At 38.2% G+C, this 5967-nt stretch overlaps 1 non-coding gene across 1 annotated transcript; it reads right to left on the reverse strand.

Moving 5' to 3' along the window:
* Positions 1-1710: 1710 nt before the first annotated feature.
* Positions 1711-1817, reverse strand: LOC127099697 (small nucleolar RNA R71). Its single transcript, XR_007794173.1, has one exon. It is a non-coding gene; the product is annotated as a small nucleolar RNA R71 (small nucleolar RNA).
* Positions 1818-5967: the final 4150 nt, after the last annotated feature.

Raw genomic sequence — 5967 nt, forward strand, 5'->3', positions numbered from 1 at the left:
CTCTGATTGGAGCAGGTTTTTATCGCTTTGCCTTTATCTACTTTACTTTCCCGCATTGTCTTTACTTTATTTATTTCCCGCACTGTCTTTACTTTATTTATTTCCCGCACTTTCTTTACTTTATTTATCTCCCGCACTCGCTTTACTTTATTTATTTCTTGCAATCGCACTACTTTTATTTATTTCTCGCACTCGCACTACTTTTATTTATTTCCCGCACTGTCTTTACTTTATTTATTTCTCACACTCGCACTACTTACATTTATTTTCCGCACTCACACTACTTTTATTTACTTTCCGCACTCGCACTACTTTTATTTACTTTCCGCACTCGCACTACTTTTATTTAAATTTAAATGTACCTTTACTTTACCATATCTAACTAAACCTATAAGGTTAGAATGTAAGAATTGTAATTGAACCGATAATCCGTACAATTGTTCGTAGAAACACTTAAGGGCTATTTTGACTTTCAACTTAAGTTTTCCCGCACTTAGTTTCCGTTGGGTAAGATCGAAAGCCATCCAACGTCTTTTTAAACTTAGTTGTTTTTAACTATTTCAAATGCAACGAAAGCGCTTTGTTTAGTTCATTAGGAGTATTTAAATTAAGAAGAAAAGTGATTTTAAAACTATTTTCGGACGCGTTTATAAGTTTAGAGTCTGGTTCGTGAGAACCTTTTTTGGTTAAGAAATCCAGGTTAAAATAATTTTTAACTTAGTCAAGATACTATATTTCTAAAAAATAGGTTTACTACTCTAACGCAATGCGCGCCTTTTTATTAGTGACAATAAGAGGGTTTGATTAGGGAGTACAACTCGGTTCTGAATACGCGAAAGCGACAATTCCCATTAAATTGGTTCTTTTCAAAGTAGGAAACACTGCCCATAGGTCGTTCTATTAGCAAGTACTTGGATTATTAATTGATTATGTGAATTACATTCGAGCTAGTCTTTATTAATTGAATTTAATTTAATACTTTACTTTTCATTGCACACTCTAAAAAAACCCCTATTTTGATTACCTTAGATAAACACCATAACAATAGATAACGATAGATTGACACTTGGTCTCTGTGGATTCGACAATCTTTTATATTACTCTGACGCGTTCGTATACTTGCGAAAATCACACATCAAGTTTTTGACTCCGTTGTCGGGGACCAATTTCGTCAAATTTCATACCCTGTTGTTATATCGTTTAGACTTAGGTTATTACCCGCCGGTCAATGCGAAGAACTCGGAGCACCAGAAGCTTAGTATACCCTCTGGCAGAACCTGAACGTTACGCTCGCGCACATTTATTTTTCCATAGAATTAGGAGAGCTATGGCCGAAGATCAAAACCAAAGACCTCTTAAGGATTTCGCCCAACCATCCAACGAAGAACCTAGTTCTAGTATAGTAAACCCAGCCATCCAAGCTAATTATTTCAAACTTAAACCCTCCCTGTTGCAACTAGTGCAACAGAGACAATTCGCAGGTCTCACTACTGAGAACCCAAACCAACATTTAAAGATCTTTCTCCAATTAGCAGACACTTTTAAAACCAATGGAGCTTCTCCTGAGGCAATCTGTTTAAGATTATTTCCTTTTCCCTCAGAGATAAAGCCCTATCATGGTTAGATTCCCTTCCACCCAATTCCATTACAACTTGGGATAACCTTAGAAGAATATTCCTTGCTAGATACTTTCCCCCAAGTAAGACCGTCAATCTTCGAAACCATATAACTAGATTTACCCAAAACCAAGGAGAATCGTTGTTCGAAGCTTGGGAGAGATATAAAAAGCTATTAAGAGCATGCCCACATCATGGTTTAAAAAATTGGTTAATCATTCAGACCTTCTATAATGGACTTCACTATAACACTAAGATGACCATCGACGTTGCCGTAGGTGGTGCTCTGATGAACAAACCTTATCCTGAAACTAGTGCCCTCATCGAAGATATGGCTCAAAACCATCAATCCTGGGGAGTCGAACGAGCGAAAGTTGATAAGAAGGAAGCCCAAGGAGGAGTACATGAACTAAGCTCTATAGACATGATGCAAGCTAAAATGGACCTATTAGCCCTCAAAGTCGAGCATATGTACATAAACCCGAATACTGCAGCCGCAGTTTCGTCGGATTGTGAGATATGTGGAACCAAAGGTCACCAATCTGCAGAATGAAGTCTATTAAACGAAACCCACTCTGAGCAAGTGAACTACACCTAAGGGAACCCATATTCGAATACCTATAACCCTGGATGGAGGAATCACCCGAACTTCTTCTATAAGAACAATAACCCTATCCAAAATAATGCACCTCCGAGACAAACAGGTTATCAAGCCGCAAGACCAAATCAACCTATGCAACCTGTACCACCAAAGTCGAGCCTTGAGAAAATTATGGAAAATTTTATCACTGCTCAAACCCAACAAAACAAAGAGTTCATGAACCAAAACATTCATGTTAACGAACTGATTACCCAGTTAGGAACCAAGGTTGATCAAGTAGTTACTCACACTAAGATGCTTGAAACCCAAATCTCTCAGGTAGCTTTAAACCAAGCCCCTTAGACCATACCTGGAGGACAGTTCCCTGAACAACCTCAACAAAATCCGATAGGACAAGCCAATGCCATTACCCTACGAAGTGGGAACGCTTATGATGAGCCACAAAACCCAAGATTGAGTGAACCCAAAATTTCTAAGGAATATACCGAACCCACGGACAAAGTAAAGGAACCAGAGGAATCTGAAAAACAGGAAGGTCAAGAAAAAGGAGAAGAACCTAAAGATAAAACTTATATACCACCCCCGACATATAAACCGCCTATACCATATCCACAAAGACTCAAACAAACCCAGATCAATAACCAGTATAATTTTTTTATTAAAGTTATAGAAAAACTTCACGTAGAAATCCCTTTCACAGAATCCATCACCCAAACACCTTCTTATGCAAAGTTTCTCAAAGACATCCTTACCAACAAACATAGACTAGACGATCCGAAACCCTTAGAATGCGTTGGTTCTAAGTGTTGGCAGCAATTTTGGTAAAACAAAGAGTGTTGACAAGATGTTATGTGTGATGTCTTAACATAAGATATCCTGTGTACCTGCTGGAGTTCAAGAACATGATCATGCAAAATTGTTTCAGAATGTCATACACAATGTCATGGCTTCTGATAATATGTACCTGCTGGAGTTGAAATGGAAAACATAATTATGCATGATTGTATCAGGATATCATACACGATGTCATGACATCTGATGTTTTTGTACCTGTAGGAAATTATAAAAGGAATTATGAAATTATGCAGGATTGTTTCAGGATGTCAGACCCGATGTCATGACATCCTGTACACAGAACATTCAGTGTGAATGTCTAGTGTTTTGTGATTGCGCAATTAATGGCAATCTATGTATGATTGAAGATCTGATTTGCAAGTGCATTCAATCATTGATTACAACCTAATTTACTTATTTTCCAAGGAGATCTAACTAGCTGTTATGAAAAGATTTAATTGGAAAATGGTTTTAGGGTTTTCAAGATGTCCAAGCCCAGCTGAAAGCTTCTATAAAAAGGGACTTGGAAAACATGATTTAAAACACAACCAATACTGAGCGAAATATAGAGGGAGAGCTAGGGTTTGTGTCTTGTTTAGTATTAAGACTTGTAAGCCATTCAAGTCATCTTTTGATGATTGAATTGGTCTGATTTGTGGTTGTAATTTGTCACTCTAAAGCAGTTAAGCAAGAGTGTGTGTCTACTTGATCAAAGTTGTGAAGCAAGATCAAGTGTGTGTCTACTTGATCAAAGTTGTTAAGCAAGATCAAGTGTGTGTCTTCTTGATTGAAACTGTGAAGTAAAATCAAGAGTGTGTTATTGAAAAGTGTTTTCTTTTCTCAAGGGATTGTTGTTTAAGATCACAGGTGTGATTGTAGGGAAGTGAGTGGGTTCTCATATCTAAGAGTGCTTAGGTAGAAATTGCATGGGTAGAGATTAGGTGAGAAAGACTGTAACTTGTTGAAGTGTACGGAGAGTCTTTGAACTGATTCTATTTTAGTGAGTTTCCTTCCTGGCTTGGCAGCCCCCAAATGTAGGTGAGTTGGACCGAACTGGGTTAACAATTGCTTGTGTCCTTTGCATTACCATTCTATATCTTTCTTCTGTTTGTGTTACTCAGATATTAGTGTCATGACATTACATTCGACATCTCAATTCTGATGCTAGAATTTCAATTGGTATCAGAGCAGGCATTCTGCTCTGGTTCTGGGTGAGATTTAGGGACTATACTTTCTGGTACAATGGAGAGAGATGGAGGATCTGTTCACAGGCCACCAATTTTGGATGGTTCTAACTATGACTATTGGAAACCTCGAATGGTAGCTTTGAAGAGTTGACCTTTACCTACAGAAAGCTATGTCACAAAAGTGTAGATTTGTGTAAACAGGTTGAAAGCCAGAAGAAGGAGATAACTCAACTTGAGAATGAGAAGGTAGAACACTTGGAAACCATCTTCAAATTAAAAACAGAAGCAGTGGCTCTGAATGTCAAGCTAGATGAAAGTCAACAAGTTGAAAGCCAGAAGATAGCACATCTGGAGAATGAGAAGGCAGAACATGTGGAAACCATCTCCAAGTTAAAAACTGAAGTTATGTTCTTAAATTCAAAACTATAAGAGATGACCAAGTATGTAAGGATGTTAAACAATGGATCTGACTCCTTAGACAAGATTCTCCAAACTGGACTAATAACAGGAGACAAATCTGGCATTGTGTACAATAAATCTAAGGCTGAGAGCAGTTACACTGGTTGCAAACCTCAAGCCAAACCTAAGTGTAGCCATAGTAAGAGCAAACCTGAGATGTCATATCATATGTCACAACATTAGAGGAGAAGACAACAGAAAGGGAAACACCAAAGATGGAGGTGCCATTACTATGGGAAATTTGGTCACTGAAGCCCTTCTGCTATAAGCTGTATGGTTATCCTACCCTTGTTCATCATCAGACTCAATATCAACCCAGACCCAAACATCACAGGCCTATCAACAAGAAGCAATGGGTTCCTAAGACTAATGTTACAAGTATAATAGCTCACATTCCCCTCAGAGTCTTAGCCAAAGAAGAGTGGTATTTTGATAGTGGATGTTCTTGACACATGACTGGAAACATAGACTTGATAACTGATCTTCATCCTCATGCCATAAGCTATGTAACCTTTGGTGATGGAGAAAAGGGTGAAATAAAGGGGATAGGCAAGCTTGATTGTCCTGGAGTTCCTAAACTTGACAATATCCTACTGGTTAAGGGCTTGACTGCAAATCTAATAAGCATCAGTCAACTATGTGATCAAGGTCTGAATGTTAACTTCACCAAAATTGAATGTCAAATTTCTAACAAAGACAGTGAAGTAATTATGAAAGGAATCAGAACCAAAGACAACTGTTACATGTGGAGCTCTCAAATTGATTATTCCTCAAAGTATACCTATGTTAAAGAAGAAGGGATCAAGATAAGTATAGTTGCTAGAGGGACTCTCAAGAGTGATGAAAGACAAGTCTGTGGGAAATGTCAGATAAGGATGTCACACCAGAAGCTCAGACTTAACCTCACTTTCAAAGGAGAAAAGGTCATGATGGCCTAAATAGCTGTGAGGTTAGATCAAATAGATGGACATGTGACTAGTCATATGCAGTCTGAAATTAGAGAGAGCTTTGTTGGAACTGGGCCACAAGGGACTATGTGTCTATCTCAAAGCAAAAGTGCCAAGAACAATGTGGAGAAGATTGGGATGGAGAGTGAAAGGACACCTGCTCCTACACATTTGAAAGATGAAAATGGTGTCTATATAGAAGATGGAAGCAGCTGTTCTCAACTGGGTTGGATGAAACTACTGATGATTGCATACAATGTCACACAAGATGTCATGACATTGTATTATGACAACCTGAATGCTGCAACTAGGTCCAAAAATCA

The sequence above is a fragment of the Lathyrus oleraceus genome, chromosome 6 (assembly GCF_024323335.1).
Source record: "Lathyrus oleraceus cultivar Zhongwan6 chromosome 6, CAAS_Psat_ZW6_1.0, whole genome shotgun sequence".
Taxonomy (NCBI): Eukaryota; Viridiplantae; Streptophyta; class Magnoliopsida; order Fabales; family Fabaceae; genus Lathyrus; species Lathyrus oleraceus.